The 25,276-nt window shown below is 37.6% G+C and overlaps 1 protein-coding gene across 9 annotated transcripts in view; it reads left to right on the top strand.

Annotated features, from left to right (window-relative positions):
- The window catches only part of RBM47 (RNA binding motif protein 47), a 139,886-nt gene that overhangs the window by 49,431 nt on the left and 65,179 nt on the right, over positions 1–25,276 (top strand). For 6 of the 9 annotated variants that reach the window (XM_074273670.1, XM_074273678.1, XM_074273669.1 and 3 more), the window contains exon 2: positions 9,433–9,520. The exons of the other annotated variants lie outside the window; for them this stretch is intronic. The gene's annotated coding sequence lies outside the window, so the exon portion shown is untranslated. The remainder of the gene's footprint in view (positions 1–9,432; positions 9,521–25,276) is intronic. 9 annotated transcript variants of the gene reach the window in all.

The raw sequence follows: 25,276 nt of genomic DNA, 5'->3' as shown, positions 1-25,276 counted from the left end.
CTGAGGCCACAAGGCAGTGCTTTCTTCCATTAGACACTGCTTCAGATACTGAAGACAAGCATCAATATCTTCCCTGTTAGGTTTTTATTTTTAACTTGTGGCTATGGTAAAATAGAAATTTAAGCAAAAACTTTAGGTAGAAGCAAGATTTTCATGATGTTCTCTGCTATGGATAGTAGGCAATTATCTCTTAAAAAAAAAAACCCTACTCTGCCAGATTCTATGATGTAATTATCAGAAGGCATATACAGAGAAAGTCTGAGTTGCAGGTCCGTGGATGTGCCTTGGATTTTTATTGGTATCTCAGAAAAGAACTGAGCCTAAGTAAAAGTTTATTTATCTAGTATTTTATATTCCTTCTCCTAGTAAGAAATTGAGTCTAAACAAATCTTGCAGAGTAGATGGGACTCAATTATGAGATAAGCCTGAGGAGGCCCAGTCAGTCCAGTGGTGCTCCATGATTCTTTGGTCAACTCTAGTCTGAGCCAATAGTGATGGGTGAAGGCTAGGGCCGCAGAATTTTTTCACATGAGGCCCATTTCATGTTGGTCCTTGAGCTTTAATGTGTTCTGGGCCATTAGGAGCAAAAGCCTGGAGAGAAACAAACAAATAAGGTTATGTAAGCATGTTTTTAAACATGCTCATGTGATTTCTTCTCAAGAAGTGGGAACTAGCAGCAAATCTTTGAATAATCCCTACAAAACAGGAATCCATTCTAAACAGGGTCAGGTGAGTTTTGGAGGACTCTGCCTAGTTTTACATTTAAGGAAAGAGTTTCTGCAGTCTCTATAATAAAATTTTTTACCTCTCATCAAAGTAGTCTGAGCAGGGCAAAATTTGTTAAACAGGCATTCCTTATCTTGGGCTCTAGTATTTTACTAGTATTTTTTTTACTAGTATTTCTAGTACTTTTCATTTTAGCTGCTTTGTCTTAGGTAAAGTAAGTGGTTTATCTCTGAGCCATAAGGCCCAGATTTGCCCCTCCCCTCCCCCTTGATCCGATTGGGGGTCTTGCTTTCCCTGGTTTTGACTTTCCTTTCCAAAATTTACCTGTTGTAAATCTCATCACCCTCGGGCCATGTTTAATCTTCTAGGTTAGCTAATCTGATAAATTTATCTGTTCATGGATGCTAATTAATTCATGAGTTACCACTCCCTAATAATATATTTGCATGTTACCTGGAGAAACAGAACTTACTCTTAAGGAAAAACTTCAGTTACTCTTAGTCTGAAAAAATATATATATTTTTGAGCAGGCAGGCTTTTTCATACTTTCTCGTGTACTGGACTTCATTCTCTCACCTCTTCAGACCAAAGTGATATTGTAAGAATTTGATTTGATTCATCTCTCATGTCCAGATCATTCCAAGTCTGGAGGACTACCAGGTCAGTTTTCCTAGATATATACATACATAAATATAGGCATATAGGCGTGAATTTTAGGAAGTTAAAAGCATGAACTGCTCATTGAGTGGCAGATAGTCTGGGAAGACTGGAAAATTGGAACAAAAAATAAAGGGATAGAGGATTTTTTTCCTGGGTTTCTCTTTTCTTTCTCTTAATCACCGTCTTCCTAATGTCCTTTTAACTCTGTCTCCCATTAGATTTCAAGCTCCTGAAAGAGACTGTATTTTTTCATGTTTGTATTCTCCAGGTCTTTTTGTTGGTGTTGGTATTTTTAGATAGGAGAATGGAGGGAGGGAGGTCAGTATATGGTGATTTAATCATTATGGAGAACTGTTGTAGCCCTGAAAATACCCCTTGGTGATATATAGATTCATAAATCTTTTTTATTGGTGGAAAGGACTTTAAAGATTATTAAAATAAAAAAAAAAAAGACCTCCCTGAAGGTCTTCCCCCCTCCCCATTCTCTTTCAGGGGGGTCCACAACATCAAAACTATTTTCTTTATCATAAATTTTAATCCCTAATATGGGAAATATCAATAATCTACACAGTATAAACGAGCTCTTTGGGGTCCTTAGTAATTTTTAAAGAGTATAAAGGGGTGCTGAAATGAAAGTTTCAGAACTGCTGATCTAGTTAAATTCCTTTACTTTAACAGAAAAAAAATTTTAAGCTAGAATAGTTAAGTGATTTGTCCAAGGTACAAGTAATAGCCTACTAATCTGGTCTCCTGGCTTCCATTCTTTCTCAGCTTCTACAATCTATCCTTCACATAGCTGCGAAACTGACTTTATTAAAACATGTTTTATTATGGCATTCCCCTCTTCAAAAAAAAAAAAAACTTTTATGGCTGACTGTTGGCTCATTTTTGGATAAAATACAAACTCAACCTTCCATTTATATTGTAATCTGTGATCTCTCTTGGGCTAAAGAACCTTTCTAACCTCATTAATATTAATTTCTTTCATATTCTGGGTGTCCACCAAATTGGTGTGTGGGCTATTTATCCCCTAATCTCCTTCCTAGTCTTTTTATCTTTTGAGTAGTTCCCCTCCCATCCCTTCCTCCTCATCTCCACCCCTTACACTCTTGACTTCCTGAGGTCATTCCTGTGACTCCTACCTCTGGGTTGGCTCTTCACAGGAACTTGTTTTTAAAGTGTTTCCATAACTGCATTTCAGTATAATTGGTTTGCTTTGTAACTCCATGTATTCGATTTCATTTATTTAAAAACATGACTTTTTTAAAAATAGTTTTTATTTACCAGATATAGGCATGGGTAAATTTTACAATATTGACAATTGCCAAACTTTTTGTTCTAATTTTTCCCCTCCTCCCCTCCCCCAGATGGCAGGTTGACCAATACATGTTACATATGTTAAAGTATAAATTAAATACAATATATGTATACATGTCCAGATAGTTGTTTTGCTGTACAAAAAGAATCGGACTTTGAAATAGTGCACAATTAGCCTGTGAAGGAAATCCAAAATGCAGGAGGACAAAAACAGGGATTGGGAATTCTCTGTAGTGGTTCATAGTCATCTCCCAGAGTTCTTTTGCTGGGTTCATTGCTGCTCTATTAAAAACATGACTCTGAAAAGGGCTCTCTAGGTTTCCCCAGAAGGCCAAAGGGAATTAATGACACACACAAAGCTAGCCCCCCCTCTCAACAACACCATTGCTGAATTTGTATCTACTTTGAATATCCTTTTAGAAGAAGAACCTTGGTCCTCCCCTAGAACTTGGTTGGGTCCAGTAGGCCTTCTGCAATCATCCCCCTTGAACTTAAATTATGTGTTATTTCCTTTTGATTGAGTGTAAACTCCTTGAGGGCAGAAGCTTCTGGAGTTTTGGCTTTGGATCACTATGGCTAGCACAGAATGTATGTTTGTAGATTGATTGATCTATGAGATCTGACTTCACATGACCTCAGATGCTTACTAGTTGTGTGGTCCTGTTTGCTTTCATCTCCCGGAGAAGGAAATCACCAACAATGGAGTATCTTTGCCAAGAAAGCTCCATGGACATTATCGGCCTTCTGTAGTCACAAAGATTCATCATCGAACAACAATATGCCTGTGTTCTTGCAGATATATTTCTTCCCTGTAGTTTGTAGAAATTCTCTGTCTTTATTTCTTCAACTCTATCAAGCACTTGTTTTTCCTTAAGAATATTGAAGATGGCTATAAAATATATATATAATTGGGACTTCCCGTCCTTTTTTGTGTGGGTGCTGACTTGTATTTAAAATTTGAAGGTGTCATTGTTTTTGTACTATGAGGAAAGAGGAAGTACATTTAAAAAGCAAAAAGCTAGAAAGAGGATAAAAGTATCTGGATTTGCAGTTTTGAGCCTCTTGTATTTTATGATGAATCTTACTTTCTCATTCATTTAAGATTCTGCTTGTACCCTCCATTTAATAGATGGTGATAGGAAAACACAGGTAGAAGAAAGCTGTAAATCTCTAGCTAAGTTGTCTTTGAAAATATCTGCAGGTGGTTTAGGATTGCTCCATAAATAACCTGAAAATTGGCCACTTTTGCTCAGAATATACCCAGGCGATCCACAAGAGGGCAGCTTTTCAGTGAGTCTGGGGAAAAATGTTTCAGAATAGGTTGAGGGGTGACTGGAAGTAAAGACTTTTTATTTGCAAAAGAAAAGAAAACATTAGAAATGTTTATATCTCAAGGCAGCTTTGTACAATATAGGTTAATGTGAATTTATCACTTGTTAAATTATTTTTTAAAGTAACCATTTTCTGGAAATGGAAATTTCTCTAATAATCTACTCTTCCATGTCCTCCCCACTCTGCTAAATTAGAAAGCATCACTCACTAGACACAGCTTAGTACGGTCCTGGGAAGGGATACAGAAATTTGATGATTCTCTAGGTTCTCTTCTCAGCTTCATCTCTGGGCTAAACTGAAATGATGTTCCTCTTCCCCTTTTCCATAGCTTCTTTGACTTTGTGCTTTTGTATCTGTGTGCCCCAGTCTGTTTAATTATCACCGGTTCTGTAAAGGCCAAATTAAATTCCACCCTCTCCAGGAAGTCTACCCTGATTTTCCAATTGACAGGACTTTTCCTCTCCCACATCTCAGGAAGCACCCTGTCTCTTGTGGGCTTACATTAAAATTTCTTTGTTATTATTTTGTATATGTTACACATATTTGTATATGAGACTGTAAGTTCTGCAAGGGTTAAGAGTGTATCTTGTTTAAACACTTTGTGCCTAGCAAAAGGGCCTCCTAAATGTTTGAGTTTTGCTAAGATCAAATGGATTCCCAGGGTCCCTTTCCAGTCATCTTTACACCTTACTCCTCTTCAAGAACTTTGAACCAGTGCCTCTGGCTACCTTGCACTTCCTCCTAACCACTATGTACTCCAATTACTGACTCTGCATTTTTACTGGCTAGTCTTGTCTTCCTCCTCTCTACTTCCTGGTTTCCTCCAAGTCTCAACTAAAATACCATCTGCAAGAATCATTTCTGGAGCCCCCTAAGTGCTAATCGGTTTCCTCCTGTGTTTATTTGGAATTATCTTGTTTGTACATAATTGGTTGCATTATTATTTTCCCCACTCGATTGTGGGCTTCTTGAGAACAGACACTATTTTTTGCTTTTGTAGGATCGTCACTGCTTAGCAAAGTATCTGACACATAGTAGGTGTTTTATAAATGTTTGATTTGATCTTTCTTAACTTGGGATCCATGAATTTGGTTGTTTTTTTAAATGTTGGATTATGGCATGGCTATCAATAACGATAGCTGTGAGGAAGAAGGGTTTTTACAGAATTTAGCTCTTACCAAGAACCTACTGACATTAAAAATGTGCTTTCTTGTTTATCTAAATGTAGGATTCAAAATTGGCATTTTTACTGCCTTTCTTCTCCCTAGCCCCTGAACTGATTTGTTTCTTGATAGATTCATTTTTTTTTAACCTAACTGATCAAATATGAAAACAATTATGGGATAATTTCTGTCTCCTCAGGCAAATAATCTCTCATCTAGTCATATTAGTACAAATAAGGGAGATTTTTTTATTTTTCCTTTGGGGCCAAAGTGAATCTTCTTGAAAAAGCAACTGATTTGACCTCTTTAACTTTTCTGTGCCTCAGTTTCCTTATTGGAAAATAGCAGTAGACCTTTATTTAGCAGATTTTACCCCCAGCTTTGTGAGATAGCTAGGACAAATACATTTTAAAACTTACCTTAGCCATTAGTATTGACCTTGTCCCCAACTAAACTTATTGCTCCATTTGCTGACCAATATAGAGAGTGCTAGAATTGAAACAGAAAGGCCTGGTTTGGATTCCCAGATTTGCCACTTTTAACCGATTTAACCTCCATTATGTCACCAGCTTCCTGGCCTCAGGAGCCCGTTCTTTCTCAAGATGAGCCTCAATGAATTTTAAGGCTCCTTCTAACTTAAGTAACATGATTGGGGGGAGGGGAGATTAGTCTAGCTGATTTTTAAGGTTCCTACTAGCTTAAGTAATGGGATTGCTCCTGCTAAAATAAGGTAAAATTCAGAAGGAAGAGAACCAAAGAAAACCAAGTGAGAAATCTGGATAGCCTGTAGCTTGATTATCCCCAAAGACACAAATGCGAGTAGTCTAAAATTTGGCTTGGGAAAAACCCAGAGAGTAAAAAATAGTATCAATGTGATCCTTAAATATGAGACAAAGAGTCCATTCAAATAGTATAAGGGAAAACTTAATATTGCAATGCCAAAAGAAATAAGACCCCTAGGGAGCTTTGCCCAGGGAATTCGCTGTCCCCCTGGATCGGGTGCCCATCCCACAATGTTGAATGATTGCTGTGGTCCTGTGCCTCAGGAAGAATAAATCATGCCCGTGAAGGGAAACCTGGAAAACAATTAAAGCCATTTACTCAGATAGGAAGAAGTTGAAGATTTTCCTTTAAAAAAGAAAAAGAAAAAACACCTGTTCACTCACCTGATCTCCACTTTGATAACTTTGATCTTGTGATAATAAATTGATATTACTTAAAGTAACTGGTATTTCCATAAAATGCCTTTTCTTGGAAAGCTAGAAGAATTTAGGTGCTTTTCAGTTGGGAAATACCTGTTCCTTCATTTCATTCTCATCCAAAAATAAACCTCAACTGGTAATATGTCTTTGATAAGTGACTGGTGGACATTACCGAGCGAAATTTTATTGTGACACAGCACCTCTTCCATTTGCTGTAAGCAAACAGCCGAGACCTTTTTTGCCCTTGAAATTTGTACTCGTGACGGGGTGGAGGAAGAAGAGGAGGAGGGAGTGAAAAGCCAAGTTTCTATGGGTCACAGGTCCTTCAAGCACTGTATGTTAATCAAAAACTCAACCTTGGTTAATTATGCAAGTATATTGGGAAGAACTTTGGAACAAATGATTATGGAGGGTGGCTGCAGAAACTGGCAGCATTTCCCTGGGCGTAATATCTTTATTTTCCACCTGAATGTAGACTCTGGGTTGTCCTGAGCTGCTGGGCATTATGGGAGAAGGACCTGCAAAGAGAATTTCTCCTTTTCTTTTATCTTAAGATTTATCTATGGTACCCCTAACCACTGTTAACTTATCAGTACCTTTTATTCAGGCGTGGGTAGTTTACAAGACTTGCTGAAAAGTAATTTTTAAAGGTTGTCCAGTTCTCTATCATCTCATTGATTGATTTGAAAACAAAATTGAATATTTGCTAAGAATTTTCTCAGCAAATCATTTCCCGTATGTTTGAACGGGAAGAAAAGTACCTCTTAAATATGCTTAAAGCTCAACAAACATTTTAGATAACCAACTCCATTTCCTAAGATATCTTTGAAGGCTGTTTTCCAGAACTACCCTGAAGGTCATAGTGAAGAAATGTAAGATAGCCCTTTGGAGGGTAGGGGGTGAAGGGAAGTCTAAATATTTTTCTTTTCCTTGATTTTTTTTTTTTTAAAAGAATGTTTCTTAGCTTGCATGAAAATGAGCAGCCTTACAGAATTAGCAAACGGAAGTGACCTATTTTCTCTGTGCCTATCCACGGAGTCCAGTGGAAATGTTTCATTTCCCGTACTGAGGTTACATCTCCTTCCTTGGAACTCACCCAAAATTGTGTAGAGATAATAATGAAATATTGTCATTTTACCTCCTCATCCTTCCCCCCTTCCCCACTTAGTAGTCATTAATTTACTTACCTTTCATTACCCCACCTCGTTTCCATTTCACAGTTCAGGTAACAAGAGGTACAAGATAGAGGCTCTCTATTTCCCATGAAGCACAAATACCCCAGGAAAAGCCCATAAGAGAAAAGTTAAAGAAGCTGCAAAAGTATGTGTGTTTGTATGTATGAGTGTATATTGTGCATACACATGTGCATGTATACCTGTATGCAAAATATGTGGAGAGGAAGACAGGACCTGGGATTTATAGAGAGTTCTAGGGTGAGGAAACGTTCTTCTCTGCCCTTTTATGGTTTCACAATTTCTAAGGACAGACAATGACTTCTCCAGGAAGTACCCAGCTAATTTATGGACTTAACCTTGGCTCCAAAACCAGCTTTTAAGCTCAAATGGAAATAGGATCCACTATTCTGTACATAAGGCCACATAATTAGTGGCTTTGAAAAAATTACTATTATCTATGTTTTATTGTAATTTAATTTATTTTGCTCCCCAATTATATTTTAATCTGGTTGATTTCCCTTATAAGTGTTGTGGGTCACATGCTTGATATCTCAGTTACATTTGGGATTACCTTTGGCATTACAAAACTTTGGATGCAATGACAATCCTATATAGATTTTCTTGTTCCATTTTATTTTGAGGAAACCATATTTCTCAGAATTGACTGCAGATTCCTTATATATATTTTTGATATTTTTAATAAATATTTTAAAATGTAAATATAAATGTTTATAAATTTTAGTTTTGATTTACTTTCCCATTGAAGTGCTGATACTACATGTTTGGTCTTTTAAGCTCTTGTTGGATCTCTTACAATGGTTTTGTTTATGTAGCCTGTATAAGTCCTGAGGATCTCTAGCCAAAATTCCACTCTCACCAAAGAATCATAGGTCCCAGAACAAGGCTATGTTTTTTATCTTCAGGGTTCTAGAATCTTTGAGAAGTTGTGGTTAAGTTTTTAATGTCATTGGCTAAAGCACCTGCTAGTATGTTCTCAGTCTTGTCTCTTGAATCAATTTGTTCTGATAATTTAAGTAGCTTTTGGAAAAGGACTGTTTGAGGAGGTTCGGTTGGTACAAAAACCTCCAAAAGTTTGTGATATTCTACAACTACACAGAAATTCCAAGAGAAAATGGGGCTCGAATTTCAAGGAGCACATATGGTGACCAGAGAAGTTCTTTGTGATAGAGCCTCTCTCTGCTCTTTGTGAAGTCACAAATCTACGTCCAGTCTGTCTTTGGCTCCCAATGCTGACACTTCTAGCAGCTGACCCAGGGATGCTGATGGCAAACTAAGAAGTCCACTAACTTCTGGAACCTAACTAACTAGGTTCCCCTGTTGTCAAAGGAGAAGGGGTGGGAGAGAAGGAGACTTAAGCCAAGACCAATCTTGCTCCTTCACCTGAATCCCATCTTAGGGGTTTCTTCCTCCATAGGGGTTTTATTAGTAGTGTCAAGCCTTGATCTGCCCACAACTCTTCAATTTTTTTCCTAAGGCATTCCTCTTTGACTATATATTGTGTCTTGCTCATACCCAACATGCTTTGCTCCTTCCCATTGCCTTCTTAGTTCTTTGCAAGGTGCCATACCTCAATACTGTTTGTTGTGTTGTTGTTTTTTTAAATGGACCTTTGCCAATATTGTAAGTTTGGGGTCCGTTAAAGTACTTTACAGTTTCCTGAAATCAATCCAGCTTGCTGACTTCCTCCTTTTTCAATTCTAGTCCCACCTCATTGTTCAATCTGTATTGATAGATGCTGGGAAACTTATGGTGATTCATTCATTGAGGAACTGCAGATCTCTACAATGAAGCTCTGCAAAATTTGATGCAATCAACATTATGTTATTACCCCTACAGGAGTCTGGAGGATTCCACTATTCAGAGATTCTCTGCTTAACCCTAACTCTTCACTGGATCCCCTCCATCTCAGAGGTGAATACTTTTGGTGAGTGTCTATCTGGAACAAATTTCTCTATGACTTTGTATAGGAGTCTGTTGAATAGAAACTAATCCCAAAGAATGCCTGCCATCTAGGGGAGGGGGTGGAGGGAAGGAGGGGAAAAATTCGGAACAGAAGGGATAATGCTGTAAAAAAAAAAAAAAGAAAAAGAAAAAGAAAGAAAGAAAGAAAGTAATCCCAAAACTAGGAAATTTGTCCCTACCGTCCCAGTGAGAGACCCTTGCCATATTTCTTTAAATCCCATTTTTTCATGTGAAACTCCCTTTTGCACTTAGCAACCTCACACAAGAAACTCCTCTAATTACTATTTTTTAAAAGCCCAGATTTTTAACCAGTGTAAATCTAGTTATGTTAACAAAATGCCCTCACTCCTTTTCTCTCCTTCTATATTTACTTTCATGAGTATAATTTGTGAGAGGTGGGGAAGATTGTGTGGGTGGCCATTGAGTAGAGTGCTTCACTTCCTCTCTCTTAGACTATGGTGGAAACACACCTGATATGTAAATTAATGGGGACTAGGACAGAGCTGTACTTTTGAATAGGTCATCTGACCATGAATCCAACTAGCTCTTGGGACTTGTAGGCTATTTGGTGATTCCACTGCCTGTAGAATGTTAGCTCCTTAAGAGCAAAGAGTATTTTTTCTGAATATTTTTGGTATTTAGCATTGTAGCTGCCACATAATAGCCCTTTAATAAGATCTTATTGAATAAAATTGAACCTTAATATACTGTGCCATAGAAAATATACAACGGGCAAAGCTGCGTTGCTTTTGTTCAGAGTAATTAAAAATAAGTTTACAAAGGAGAAAGATTTTTCACTGTTAAGCTGTTCCAAATTTTGCCTTTGTCAAAACTGAATTTCAGTGATCAAATCCCAAATTTTAAGAATCGGATTCCAAAAGTTGTAAACCTTCCAGAAGGGCCCAAGGATCCAACAGTGAAATTCTTTTCATCAAACCTAGAAATTTCTCATTGAGAAGCCTCCCTCACATTCTGGCAACCCGAAAGGAAGCTTGGTGGGATTTGTCGGAGGAACTTTACAGCTTCAGCAAAAGAGAGATTTTTGTAGAGAAAGAAATCGTATTTTGGAGCCATAGCAGAATATTGTTATTTAATAAGTTCTACTTGACTTTCTTATATGAAAAAAGGTTGTTAGACTTTTTCAGCTTAAAAAGAATACACAGGCCATCACCTGTTCTTACTCAAGCTAAAGGAAACCTTTTGACTTCAAAAGAATTGTGGGTACCAGAGCCTAAAAATGAAGTGCTTATCAGCTGTCCCCCATTAAAGGTTTTTTAGGGCCATATTATTTAAAGGAGAAACACTCTCTGCAATCATCTCTTTTAGCTCCTTTTCAAACGAGGAGACTGAAATCTAGAGATGTAAAGTTTAGTGTAACAGTTCTCACTGTGTGGTTCAGGTACTCCTTATCTAACATAATACTGCCTGTTGTCTTCTCTCCATTAGATGTGAGGTCCCCGAGGTCAGGGTCATTGTTTTTTGGTTCTTTTGTTTCTCCTTTCGTTGTATCCCCAGCACTTAACACAATGCACTGTACACTGTAAGTGTTTAATAAATGCTTGTTGACTGATCCTTGTTCTCAAATACCTTTCTTTGTATTGGGAGAACAGTATATACATATATTATTAAATTGATACAAGACAAATTCAAAATAATTGCAAGAAATATTTTTTTTGTGGGGAGCTGGAGGAGATCCTGAAAGTCCTTATGTACGAAATAGCATGTTAGACACCTTGAAGGAAACTTCATATAATAAAGGTATAAGTAATACATGGAGATGATGAGGAAATACAGGTATGGGGGACTACCTGTAAAGTCTTTGCAGTAGAAAATGCAGGGACAGAGAGTTGTCCTCTTTGACTGGAAGTTGACTTGGATCCAAATTGTGAAAGAATATAAATACCAAAAGTTTTTGTTTGGTTGTTTGTTTTGTAAATCATATAAGCAGAGTTTTGAGATTTGTCAGGTTGATTATGCGGCAGAGAAATTGGTAATCTTCAGTCAAGAGTTCCCTAGTAGTCATGATGATGCTGACCACGTAGAGACACCCAGAGGAAGCTAACAGAGGTTGTTAAGGGCTTGGCCACTGTGGCTTGCCTTAAGATCTTGCCCCAGCTGTTGGAAGAGCAGACTGCTTTCTGAGCGTCACTCGGGGCCGAGGACAGTTCAGAGGGACTGTACTGAAGTGATGGTGAAGTGTCTGAAAGGCACACACCTGTTGCTGTTGGTGTGTATGTACCAGACAGGAACTTACCCGTTTGCTTCCATTTCCCGGCATATTTCTCCCATCTTTTATGTGTTTGGAGACGCCGCTGAGGAAAGCAGCAACAACGGGATATTTATTTATTTATTTTATTGTGAAATTTTTTGTTTTGGCTCTTTGACTAAAGAGATGCTTCCTAGAAACCAGCCCAGATTTAGAGTCCTGGAAAAACCACCAGAGATTTACATTCAGAGATTAGGTTTGGGGGACCCAGGTTCTGTCTTGGCTCTTAGCTCTGTGTGATTTGTACCTCATGTGGATTCTGTGCAGATAGGAGAAATATATTTGTATATTTTGTAAGATATAAATATATCTATGCAATAAATATACAGAAATATATTTGTGTAGATATATGATGTATGTTTGATGTATATATATATATATATATATATATATATATATATAGAGAGAGAGAGAGAGAGAGAGAGAGAGAGAGAGAGAGAGAGAGAAAAGAATTTTTCTGCTCATACAGAAAATGATAAGTCTAAGTATCTCCTAGAGATGATGGAGGAGACCCAGCTCCTCTCCAGCCTCCTTACTAACAAACAGCTAAAAGCTCTTAGGGCCCAGACGTCTTAGCTAGCTTGTATAAGGTCACATGGGTAGGGAGGTCAATGGCAGAATTTGCCCTCAGATCCTCTGCCTCCAAACCTGGCTCTCATTCAACCACTTCATGCTTCTTCTTCTTCTTCCCTTAGTCCTTCTAACTGCTACCTAGAGCAAAGAGCTAGGACTATATACGACTGAAATGCAGATATTCTGTTAGACCAGGAGGAACTGAGGCTCAAAGATTCCCCAACTGGTTCTGGTGTCTTCAGCACAGATGCATGGGAGTGTCAGATCTAAACTTGCAAAGCAAGAAGTTTTTGTGGAATCATCCAGCATTTATGTAGTGCTTTGAGGTTTGGCTACATTTATCTTTCCCTGGAAGGAAAGGGCAACTCATCGTCACTTTAGAAATAAGGAAGCTGAGGCAGAGAAGGACTAAGTGATTTGTCTGGAGCCGCAGAGTTAGTAAACATCAGGCCAGATTCAAACTCGATATTTTCTGGCAAACACTATACCCATTGCCACTGTCCTTCCTGGACCTATTTCCACCTCCTATTTCCCTTTCCTTGCCTACAGTCACTTAACACAATCAGACCTACTTTTTAAAAAATGCTTTTTATTTTCAAAACATATTCATAGATAGTTTTTAACATTCACCCTTGCAAAACCTTGCAAGTTTTTTTCTTGCCCCCCCCACTTCCAATGTGTAATTCATTTTCTTAAATTTTTTTATTTACTTATTTTTAATACACACTGCTTTATGAATCTTGTTGAAAGTGAAGAATCAGAACGAAAGGGAAGATCTATGGGAGAGGAAAATAGAAGTGAAAATAGCATGTGTTGATTTATATTCAATCTCCATAGTTTTTTATCTGGATATAGATGGCATTTTCTATCTATCCATTTTCTATCTATCTAGTCTATTGGGATTGCTTTGGATCACTGAACTACTGAGAAGAATTAAATCTTTCATTTATCAAATGTAATTCTTCTATACAAATTTCCACATAATCACACTGCACAAGAAAAGTCAGATCAAAAAAGGGAAAAATGAGAAAGAAACCAAATGCAAGCAAATAACAACAAAAAGGTGTAAATACTATGCTTTCATCCACCCTCAGTCCCCACAGTGCTCTCTCTGGGTGCAGATGACTCTCTCTATCACAAGACCATTGGAACTACAGGCCAACTTTTAAGCTCTAACTACTTTTTTTTGTCAGTGCTTCTAGGAATGAAAGTGTCAGTTTAGCAAGCTCACTGGAATTGAGATCTTCTTAGGAGTTTGTCCACTTCTTGGTTAAAGTGATTGATGTATACTGTGGTGTGAATAAAATATTGTATAAGCCAGAGGTGATGTAGGCTAACTAGGGTTGTGACCCTAATGGATGGATTTGTGAAGTCCTGTAACTGCTGACCCTACAAACATGGGAAATGGTCAGATATAATTGGTAATTGAGAAGAGGCAAGAATGACCTGCTTGTTACCCTTAGTCACTAAAGGCTGCTAGTGTTTGCCCTCAGTAAAAATTGGAAGTTTGCAGGAGGAACAAGTTCAGGGAGTTCAGGAATTTTTCTTTGGACATGGTGAGTTGGAGTTCATGTCTAACAAGCAGAGATGTGGGCCTGGAGCTCAGGAGGGAAATTAGAGAAAGATTTGTGGGTTTTTGTTTTTTTTTTTAAACGATAAGGATCAATCCCAATTGCCTTAGAAGGGAAATGTAAATCTTCTATTTAGAAATTAAAACTGAGGGGCAGCTATTAGAGCATCAATCTTGGAGTCAGGAGGACCTTAGTTGAAATCTGGCCTCAGACATTTACTGGATGTGTGATCCTGGACAAGTGCATAGTTGCATTGAAAAAAGAAGTTCAGAAAAGTGTCAAAACCCTGCAAATGTATGAAATCATTAAGAAAGTATAGAGAAATTTTGCCCTGCCAGACAGTAGGAACATTTGACCGACTGTTGGTTAATAGTGAGAAATGCTAAACCAGTGATCCTGGCGTCATAGAATCCTAGAGCAGGAACTGAGAGCAATCTTGTATTGTCTCTCATTTTATTTGTGAGGAACCCAAAGTCCAGGGGATTTACGAGAGTGCCACAAAGACTCTCAGGTGAGAAGCATTTATCAGCAGACCTAAGCAAGTCAGCTGCTATTATTCTATCCTAGTATCTTTTAGGAGCAAATTTGTTCATTTTTCTTTTTTTTTTTTTTTTTTTTTCCTTTTTTTTTTTTTATTTTTTTTTTTATTATATATATATATATATATATATATATATATATATATATATATATATATATATATATATATATATATTTTATAATATTATCCCTTGTATTCATTTTTCCAAATTACCCCCCCTCCCTCTATTCCCTCCCCCCGACGACAGGCAATACCATACATTTTACATGTGTTACAATATAGTCTAGGTACAATACATGTGTGTGAATATCATTTTCTTGTTGCACAATAAACATTAGAATCCGAAGGTACATGCAACCTGGGCAGACAGATATTAGTGCTAACAATTTTCATTCCCCTCCCAGTGTTTCTTCTCTGGGTGTAGCTACCTCTGTCCATCATTGATCAACTGGAAGTGAGTTGGATCTTCTTTATGTTGAAGATTTCCACTTCCATCAGAATACATCCTCATACAGTATTGTTGTTGAAGTGTACAGTGATCTTCTGGTTCTGCTCATTTCACTCAGCATCAGTTGATTTAAGTCTCTCCAGGCCTCTCTGTATTCCTCCTGCTGGTCATTTCTTACAGAGCAATAATATTCCATAACCTTCATATACCACAATTTACCCAACCATTCTCCAACTGATGGACATCCATTCATCTTCCAGTTTCTAGCTACAACAAAAAGAGCTGCCACAAACATTTTGACACATATATGTCTCTTTCTGCTCTTTAGTATTTCTTTGGGATATAATCCCAGTAGTAGCGCTGCTGGGTCAAAGGGTATGCACAGTTTGATAACTTTTTGGGCATAATTCCAAATTGCTCTCCAGAATGGCCGGATTCTTTCACAACTCCACCAGCAATGTATCAGTGTCCCAATTTCCCCACATCCCCTCCAACATTTATCATTATTTGTTCCTGTCATCTTAGCCAATCTGACAGGTGTGTAGTGGTATCTCAGAGTGGTCTTAATTTGCATTTCTCTGATCAGTAGTGATTTGGAACATTTTTCTTAATAATATTAAATTAAATAGAGAGGACTCTGGGGTAAATTGCAGGCTTTTATTGGAAAGCAGAAACATTATCTCCCAAATAATAAATATTTGTATGCTACCATTGACAAAGTCCTCTTCTCTTGACCACCTTGGGAGATGAACAGTTAATCATTTTACAGATGAGTGATTTAATATGCTTTCCTAGTTGTAGCTATGATAGGAACTGAGACTCAAACTCAGGTCTCCTAATTTCAAATTCAATAGTCCTTAAAGGGGGATAAAAACACCAGATCTCACTGAGGAAAGCGATTCTCCGAAAAGAAAAGAGGAGAACTTTTGTTGTAACAGAGTAGATTCTGCCCTTGCCCACAAAGATAACTGAAATGCTTAATGATGCAATTCTGAGGACTTGGAGTAATAGTGGCTTATACTTTTTGTACCTCCTAACAATCCCGTGAGTTAGGGCCTATATTTTTTAGAGCACCTGGACTGGAATTGGGGAAATCTGATTTCAAATTATGGCCTTAGACACTTACAGTTTTGTGAGCCTGAGCAAATCTTTTTACTCTGTTTCCCTCAATTTCCTCATCTGTGAAGTAAACTGATAAAGAAAATGGCCAAAACTACTGTGATTTCTTTGCTAAGAAAATCTGCAAATGGGTCATGAAGTATTGGGTGAGACTGAAATGACAAGAACAATAACAAATCATAATATAAATATATCATAATTATAACCATATAATCATAGTATATATAATTATTATATAATATAAATTATAATATAACAAGCTCATTGTTCACTCCAACCTGTACCCAAACTGGCAAGTCTGGGGTTTCCAAAGACGGCTGCTACAGGGAAGTTAGTATTCACATCTCTGTCTATTCAGAGTCCTGGGGTGAGTGGCGGGGGGAAGTAGAGACAAGAGCAGGGGACTTACTCCTACATCTTGCCATTGGAATTTCAGATCATCATGGGTGTGATTCCCATTTATACAAAATAGTCTATTATTAACTCTTAAATATGATGCATTTACTTAGGCAAAAGCAGGTATAATATGAAAACAAAAGCAAGAGTAATTTTTTTTTTTTTTTTTTAATCATAGTTGATCCTTAGTTGATGATGATAAGTTGGTGATCCTAAGTCACACTTGGATAAATGGACACAGTGTTCATGGCACACATTATAGAAACTTAGCAGGGTGACATGCAAGTGAGTGAGAAACCTATGTGTCCAGGGTCATGCACAGCTTTGGGCTTCAAGCTCTGATGTCCCTGATGTCTTCAGGAATTACACATACTCTATAAAGTCACTTTTCTGACAGCTGCTGCCCTTTGAATCCTCATCCTTTGTGCTGGGCAAAATCATTCTTCTTTTGCTCTTGAACCATTGAAGTTGAGACAGATCCTTTTAGCTTATAGCCACTCTCACCGGAGCAGCCTGCACAAGGGACTCCCATAAAGCTGACTCACCATTTTTAATGACAGGGGAATTGCTGACCTTCTCTGACCTACACACGAGAAGGATGCTCTTGTCTGCTAGATGCAAAGCTTATCCCCTGTTCTCTCTGTCGCTCTCTCTTTTTACTCTCTTATACACACACACACACACACACACACCTCTTTCTTCCTTACAAACTTGAAACAAGATAGATGTTCCTGAGAAAGGTCTCCCCCCCCTCAGCTGCAGACAGCACTTTGGAGCAATGGTCCCAATAGGTCTGCACAGAACTCTCAATCACTGAGCTTCCAGTGGTTGCTCCAGCCCTTTCCCAGCCAAACAGCAAAACAATGCTTGATTCCCCCAATCACAACTGAAAGATCAGCTGGCTCAGCAAGAGACTTTTGAAGTCCTCTGTCCCCAGCTTCCTTGGCCTTTTATATAAAAGCTTTCTTGTATAATTTTCTTCCGGTCCCCAGATATTTGATTTATAATTGTGTCAGTTATAAAATGTAAAACTCCCGATGGTCACCTGTAAATAACTGCTTGACCACAACACCTGTGGTTGTTGTTGCTGAAACAGAATCTCTCGGGCTATTCACCTGAATGATAATTCTCATCTGGCCCTCAGAGGGATCTGTATCTCTTCTCACCATTTTGTTAAAGAGGCTGTTTCTTCACTAGTGAATTTTATCCATTTTCATGTTCTTTTTCTGCCTGTTTCTTCACTAGTGAATTTTATCCATTTTCATGTTCTTTTTCTGCCCTTTATGGCAACCAAACTGCTCCACCCACAAAAGGGATAGTACCTTGGATGTCTGTCCATCTGTCTGCTGCCCATCTATCTGTGTATCTGTCATCTGTCTCTATTCAGTCTGTATCTATATCTGTCAGCCTGTCTCATAAGTGTGTCTTTCTGTTGGTATATTTATAGCTGCCTCTCCTTCTGTCTGTCTGTCTCTGTCTCTAGATGAGAAACCTGTCACAAGTTACTAAGACCTATTGTCACAAGATACTAAACTTCTCTGAGCTTGAGTTTTCTTATCTAAAAAATGAGGAAATTGGACCGATTACCCCTCAAAGCCCTAATTCTTTGTTTTTTTGATCTTGACCTTCCTAGGCTTTCTTTCCTCATTTCCCACCCAGCTACCCAGGAGCCTCATCATTCTGTAAAATGACATCAGTAGCCTGACTTTATGGACCCTTTGAATGGAAGGTAGAGCACAGAGCTCCACCAAATCTCTATTTCCTTCCCAACTGCACTCTTGGTTTAATCCGTCATGCTCTTCTTCCTGGTTCTTTCCCCTGCCCTTCTGCTTTTCCACTTTCTTTTGTGCATTGTCTCTGCCCCCATTAAAGTGTAAATGCCTTTAGATCTGGGACTGTTTTCTGTTTTTTTTTTTTTTTTAATTATATCTCTAGCACTTTACACAGTACTTTTTACAAAGTAGTTGCTTAATAAGTATATTTATTAACTGGTTGGTCTATAGATCAGGAAAAACATGCTTAGATAACTCACCTCACAGTTTTTGTGAGGAAAACACTTTTACAAACTACGACATGCTTTGTAAGGATGAGCTATTGATTATATGACTACTAAATGGCAAGAGTGGCAGGATGGAGTGGCTGAAGGCCTTGAACCCAACTTCTTGATAGTATACCAGAATGATTCTTAATAGAACAGGCCCTTGGTTCGGTTTAATTGGATTAATTATTGGTTTAGGGAGGGAAATTTTTTTTTTCCTTTTTTCACGACTTGGGGGTAATAACATCATGAACTAAAAGAACTTGATTTTATCATAAGGCTATTTCTTTCAGTTGGTAGAGTTGAGAAATTCCAAGATATTCCCAATTACAAGTAGCATTTAAGAAATTTTAACAGTGAATTTTTAATTTTTATTGATGAATATAGCCCCCTTCAGAACTCATAAATTGAGTTGTTAGGGATGTCTGTTTTCTTAGATCATAGGTTTGAGTGAGTATCCATGGGAGAGTCTGTTCAAAGTCTAAATTTGCTGATAATAACATCTAGACATAAATATCTGGTGCCTGATATTATGCTTAGACCTTTAGTGCTCATTGATGATTTATTAGCAGAACACATGATCTAGAGATTCCAGAGAGAAGATAAGCAATTAGACCAGAAATTTTATAACTAAATGAAATGCAGATACCCAGAAAAATCAGACGTTTCTGGAAGATATACCATTATGGTACTAGAAGAATAAGGTACCAATATTGTGCAGTATTTGTGGTAGGTGCAGCCCAATGGGATGCTCTGTAATCAAAACAATTGTCAGCCATCTTGAGCTGAACAGGCCTTTAATTCTCCTTTTGTTCTTTGGAGTTGCTAGACTTGCCTGAGAGGAAGCCATACCTGATGTGATGTGAATGATAACCTCCTCTTGACTTTTGAGAAGTTGGAGAGTAATTGGGCTGCCTACTCCCCTTGACCAGACGGGACTGTCTACTGTGCTCAACCATCTAGTCATGGTCCCTTAAAAGACTTATTTTCTACACTCTCTTTTGCACCCCTTAAAAATGAAATAAAAACATTTTTTCCTGTTAGTAGTATTTGTGGTTGCCTTTGACTCCTGAGCTTCTGACGTAATTGTGCTTCTGACATAATTCTTCTAAGACCGTGCTATTCTTTTTATTTTTTTCCAATGACTTTTCCTTGCTTCCATTTTCCATTTCATTGTGTTTTAAAAATCTGAATTATCATTAAGTTCTTTGTACATCCCTAGTCATCTCTCATTTCTCTTCATTCTTCTTCCTTTGAATGATTTTTGCTTTATGTCTTCTCAATTTATTTCTTGAAAATGAGATTCTTGGACCAACTTTTTCTGTAAAATATTAAGCCATTGGCTTTTACTTGTCCTTTCTCTGGATCCTTTTAAGCTTGCTCTTCTAAAATATATGGTGCATTACAGATGGTAATTGACATTTCCTTTCCTTCATCATGAACTCTACGGTAGAGTGGTCACTTGCCCCAAATGTCCTGCCATTTCTTCCTCTGCAACTAGTTCCTCCTAGTTGGTCAGAACACAATCCAAAATAGCAGTTCCCCTTGTTGCTTCCTCTAACCTGTAAAGAATGAAATTTCCATTTCGGCAATTTACAAATTTGTCTGATGTTCTGCTTTGGACAAGAAAGAACTCCAATAGTAGTGATGGGAATCCCTTCCTTTCTTATAATAGCATGCTTCTATGCCACATTGGTGACATACTCATTTTAATTTCTTCTTTCCCAGTATTACATCTATAGTAGTGTTGCTTCTGTTTCTATCTCCACTGAAGCTCACCTATGTCTTCTTTACCTTATTTCTCCCCTCCTGTTTAGTGTTTCTCTGCATGACTAAGTCAGTTTTCTCTTTTTGGAACATAACTCTTCCAAAGCAAAATTTCAAGTAGTCTCATTATTACTAGTAGTCTCAGATGTACTCATGAGGTCAAATTGTCTGTGCCTTAGGATCTCTTGTGATTAATCATCAGATGAAGAATTCCTCTTGGTGAAGTTTATCTCCCTCTTAAGAGCTCATAGCTCTGATGAAGAGATCTTATTGCCCCTTGTTAGAACCCATGCTCTATATCTGATTTTAGTGCTGGCTTTATTCTTAGATATTGCCTTTTATGAATTATTGGTCCTTCTGTTGTTCCACCCCATCATATCTATAATACTAAGCTTGTCAGATCCATGTGGACAACTTTTTCAGTGTAAGCCTTTTTTAATTACACTGGCCATATTCTAGGTAAATATATTTTTGCAGTTTCATGTTAAATACATCCTGTCCCTTGTCATCCCCACATATTTATTTATTGTTTTATTAAAGCCTTTTATTTACGAAACATATGCACAGGTAATATTTCAACATTGACCCTTGCAAAACCTTCTGTTCTAAATTTTCCCCTCCTTCCCCCTCCCCTAGATGTCAGGTAGTCCTATACATGTTAAATATTTTAAAGTATATGTTAAATCTAATATATGCATATGTATTTATATAGTTATCTTGCTGCACAAGAAAAAAACCTGAGAAAGAAAAAAAATGCAACAAACAATAACAGAAAGAGTGGAAATGCTATGTTGTGATCCACACTCAGTTCCCATAGACCTCTCTGTGGGTGTAGTGGCTTTCTTCATCACTAAACAGTTAGAACTGGTTTGGTTATTCCCATATTTTAAACTGTCACCCTCAGAGATCATCTTAAACTAGTTTTTCCCCTTTGACATTTGTGTGTTCCCCCCTCCCCCCCCACTGGATCTACTGAGATCGTCCCTTCTCATTTGATCTCATTCTCCAAATGCTTTCCTGGATGCTAAATTCTCTGACCTCATTTGGGGAGTAAGCAAGGCTTTATGTAGCCCACAGAAAGGACACAAAATGAATTTCGGGTTACTTAATGATGTCACCACAGCTCATTTCATCTTATTGCTGTCCTCTGTAACCTTTCTTCTGCCTCACTGGATATTAGGTTGTGTGTCTGTTTGTCCATCCATCCCCTTAAGGAGGAGATAAATCTCACCAAGAGGAATTCCTTATCTGATGATTAATTGCTAGAGCTAGGAGCTCTGTAGAAGAGATCCTGTAAAAGAGTTCTAATCTTTTAGAATTGCTAACCTACACCAGACAGAGGAAGTACAACCATACTCTACATATAGAAGACCCCCACAATGGAAGCCCAAACTACCATCAGCTTAAAGGGCACTGAAAGTTCTGGCAAGGGCGGCCCCATAGCTGGAATTGGGGGAGGGAAGGTCTGATACAGAAGACCTAAAGAAGGAAAATCGAATTAGAGGAAAGGCTTCAAGATGCAGAAGAATCACAGCAGGAATTAGGAGGCCGTCCTCTCCCTTTCTGCCAGAAAAGTTTCTGTGACCAGGGAGGGCACACCCTGCTCCTAAGGCACTTCTTGTGTTCAATAACTGCTAATCCTCCACTAATCCTCTGCACCTGTGCCTATGGTGGGCCCAGGTAATGATGCGACCTGAATTAATGTCATTTTGCAATAACATTGTTGATGCATTCTGTTATAAAATTGTGAAATCCCACATATTATCCCTCAGCTATTCACCCCTTTGACTATTGTCACATTTCCATCACCTACCATAACATAGTTTTTTTTTTTTTCCTAATGTCTTTTTATTAGATGAATTAATCATATTGAGTGAGGTATGACTAGGTAGCCTGAATATGACCCCCTCCTGCCCATTCAGGGCTTCTCCTTTCCTCATCCCAACCCTTCATGTAATCTGGAACGACTCCAGACATTGTGAATTATGGTCTGTGATTCCTCCAGAGGACCAGGAAAGCGTTATCAGGTATCTACCAGTAGTGTATTTACTGTGTTATATATTGTGTAAATCTTCTATTTGTGTTCAGTTTGAAGGCATCTTGAGAGAGAAAATAAGGAAATACAATTGCTTTAACAGGGTTTTATTAATGTAAAACATTTTAAATTATAGTTAATTAAATATTAAAAATAACACATATACATATGTATATATTCACAATTAAATCTAAATTATCTCAATTACTAGTTATGCTATTGTTTAGATAGAAGTAGATGATATTTATATTGTACAATAAGTTAAGCATAAGATTATATAGGAAGAATTCTTTAACATGGCTGGAATTAGGACTTGGCTTATGACATTTATTAAGCATATTCTGCATGTATAACATTGTGTCAGATACTGGGGCATATTAAAAATATCAGTAAATCATAAATTTAGACAGGGATTCTTAACCTACAGTCCACGAGTCTGGTTAAAATTTTTAAAATATCTCTTTTAACATAATTCAATATCTTTTTAATCCTATGTATTTTATGCATCTAAAAACATTATTTTGAAAAATGTCCATATGTTTCATCAATCTCTTTATTTGACTGTAGAAAAAACTGAGACTGTGACTGGTAGAATATTGGGGCTTAGATTTATTTTCTAATTGTATCCAATTCTCTGTGACCCCATTTGGGATTTCCTTGGGAAAAAGACTCTAATGGTTTGCCATTTCTTTCTCTAGCTCATTTTATAAGTGAGGAAACTGAGGCAAAGGGTTAAGTTACTTATTTGGGGTCATATCATTAGTAAGTATCTGAGGCCAGATTTGAACTTGTGAAGATGAATCCTTGTTCTATATCTACTATAGAATGACTTCAGTGCCCTGGACTTTAGGTTATAGAGGTAGTAAGTTTCCTGAGAGGATATCTAAACATAGGTTCTCCAACTCAAAATCAGGTCATATTTTCCATTGCTCTCATTTGCTTCAGTATAGTAGTAAAAATAACCATTGTATTTGACCAGTGTTTTATTAAGCTGCCTGTGAGTATCCTCTGTCTGTCATCATGGAGTTTAAGAAGTTAGTCTACACACACCAAGAAGTATGACATAAATTATATATTTTGCATAAGATATATAGGAACAAGTATTGGGTGGGAAAGGTCATTTTAGACAAAGGTGACAAGGGGAAGTATCATGAAAGAAGTGACATTTGAGCTACATTTTGAAAGATAAGTGGGGTTTCAACCACAAGTATCTGCTAGTACTCTGCTAGCCATTGGTTCCTCTCTAGTTCTTGGTTCCTTTCTATTAGGGAGCCAGTAGAATAAGCAGCCCTCAACATATAGTATTTTCTGCAAAATATCTTGATTATTTAACCACTCATTACAGCATAGCTATATTGTACAAACACAAGAGAAGGTGCATTCTTACCCTAGAAACCTCACTTCTAACCAGTAATGCTGTGATGTAATATGTAAATAATAACATATTAGGTGTTGCGTGTAGAACATGGCGAGGCATTGTCTTTAATCTTAAAAGACCAAAATGAGATCAAACAGACCGTGAAGATATGAAGACATTCACTAAAGATGGGCAGCCCTGTGCTGTTTGTTTGGATTTTTTTTTCTTCCGTTGGAAAACAATTGCTTGGATGAGCTTCTTAAAAATGGAGTATGAAAACAGATGCTTTGCACCTTGTAGTTGCCTGACAACTCTCTGTTAAATGAATGAATGCTTGTTGAATATGGAAAGATTATCATGATAAAATGAACTCAAGGCCATTAATGGCTTCTTTGCAGTTCTATCTTGTATGTAGAAGTGATTCTGGGATTTCAAAGTTTAATGGTGAGAGCACAAACTTTAAGTCTTACCAAGATGGAAAGAGAACGGGACGGATTATACGCTAAATATTTTATTGTCTTCTTTCAAAACTATAAGCCAGATGCCACCTCGTATCCTGAGCCTTCTTTTCCTCTTCCAATTCACTTCATTTTGAAATTCCATGGTATTGTTTATATATATAATGTTAGCTTTCATAAGATCCAATGAAGTCCAGTGATTCTCTCCACCTCCAGGATCAAATATAAAATTCTCTGGAGACTTTACTAACTTGACTTACTCTCACCCCGCCACCCCTCCTACCCTTCCAGTCTTACACATTACTCATCCCCATGTAATCTGTGATCTAGGAACACTGTTCTCCTTGTTGTTCTTTGCACAAAACATTCTACACACTCTGAACATTTTCATTGGCTGTCCTCTCTTCTCTCAGTCCTCCTCTTGGATTTTCCTTTTAACCCCAGGCTAAAATCCAACCTTCTACAGGAACCTGCCTTCCCTTGAGTCCCCTTGATGCTAATGGCTTTCCCTTGGTGGATTATCTCCAGTTTATCCTGTATGCATCTTCTTTGTACTTAATTGTCTGCCTTTGTCTGTCTTTCACATTTTGTATGACTGAGAACTCTCCAAGTGGGGATTGCCTTTTGCCCTTCTTTGCATCCCAGTAATTTAGCACAGTGACTGATAATGTATTACAGTAGAGCAACATGCTTTTGTGGACTTGACTCCATGGGGAAAATTTAGCTTTAAGGTCCACGCAACTGATTTGTAAGCAAACTTTCGATGCGTGCTCTATTTAAAAGATGAGAAATGACAGATCTGGTTTGCTTATTCTAGGAATGAAGTATGAGGAAATATGAGAGGAGGTATAAATGGAAAAGAATGAAAGAAGCCATCTTGAATATTAGAATTTTAAAAATTGAACAATACTGATGATAGTAGAGAAAAATTAAAATTAAATGAGTTTTAAGTGGAGCGGCAGTAAGAGGGAGATGATCAATGGAGAAGGAATTTAGTCATTTTAATTCTTTAAGACTCAGTCTGCTCTTCTCTAAAATGGGTATGAGAACATCTTCCTCACAGTATTCACTATGAGAACAAAAAGGATTTGTGAACCTTTTGAAAATTGTAAAGTATTCTAAAGAGTAAGGGAAGCCAGCTACTTTAGG

This window comes from Sminthopsis crassicaudata, chromosome 6 (genome assembly GCF_048593235.1).
Source record: "Sminthopsis crassicaudata isolate SCR6 chromosome 6, ASM4859323v1, whole genome shotgun sequence".
Classification (NCBI taxonomy): Eukaryota; Metazoa; Chordata; class Mammalia; order Dasyuromorphia; family Dasyuridae; genus Sminthopsis; species Sminthopsis crassicaudata.
The sequence above is the reverse complement of the archived record's forward strand: the minus strand, read 5'-3'. Positions and strand labels throughout refer to the sequence as shown.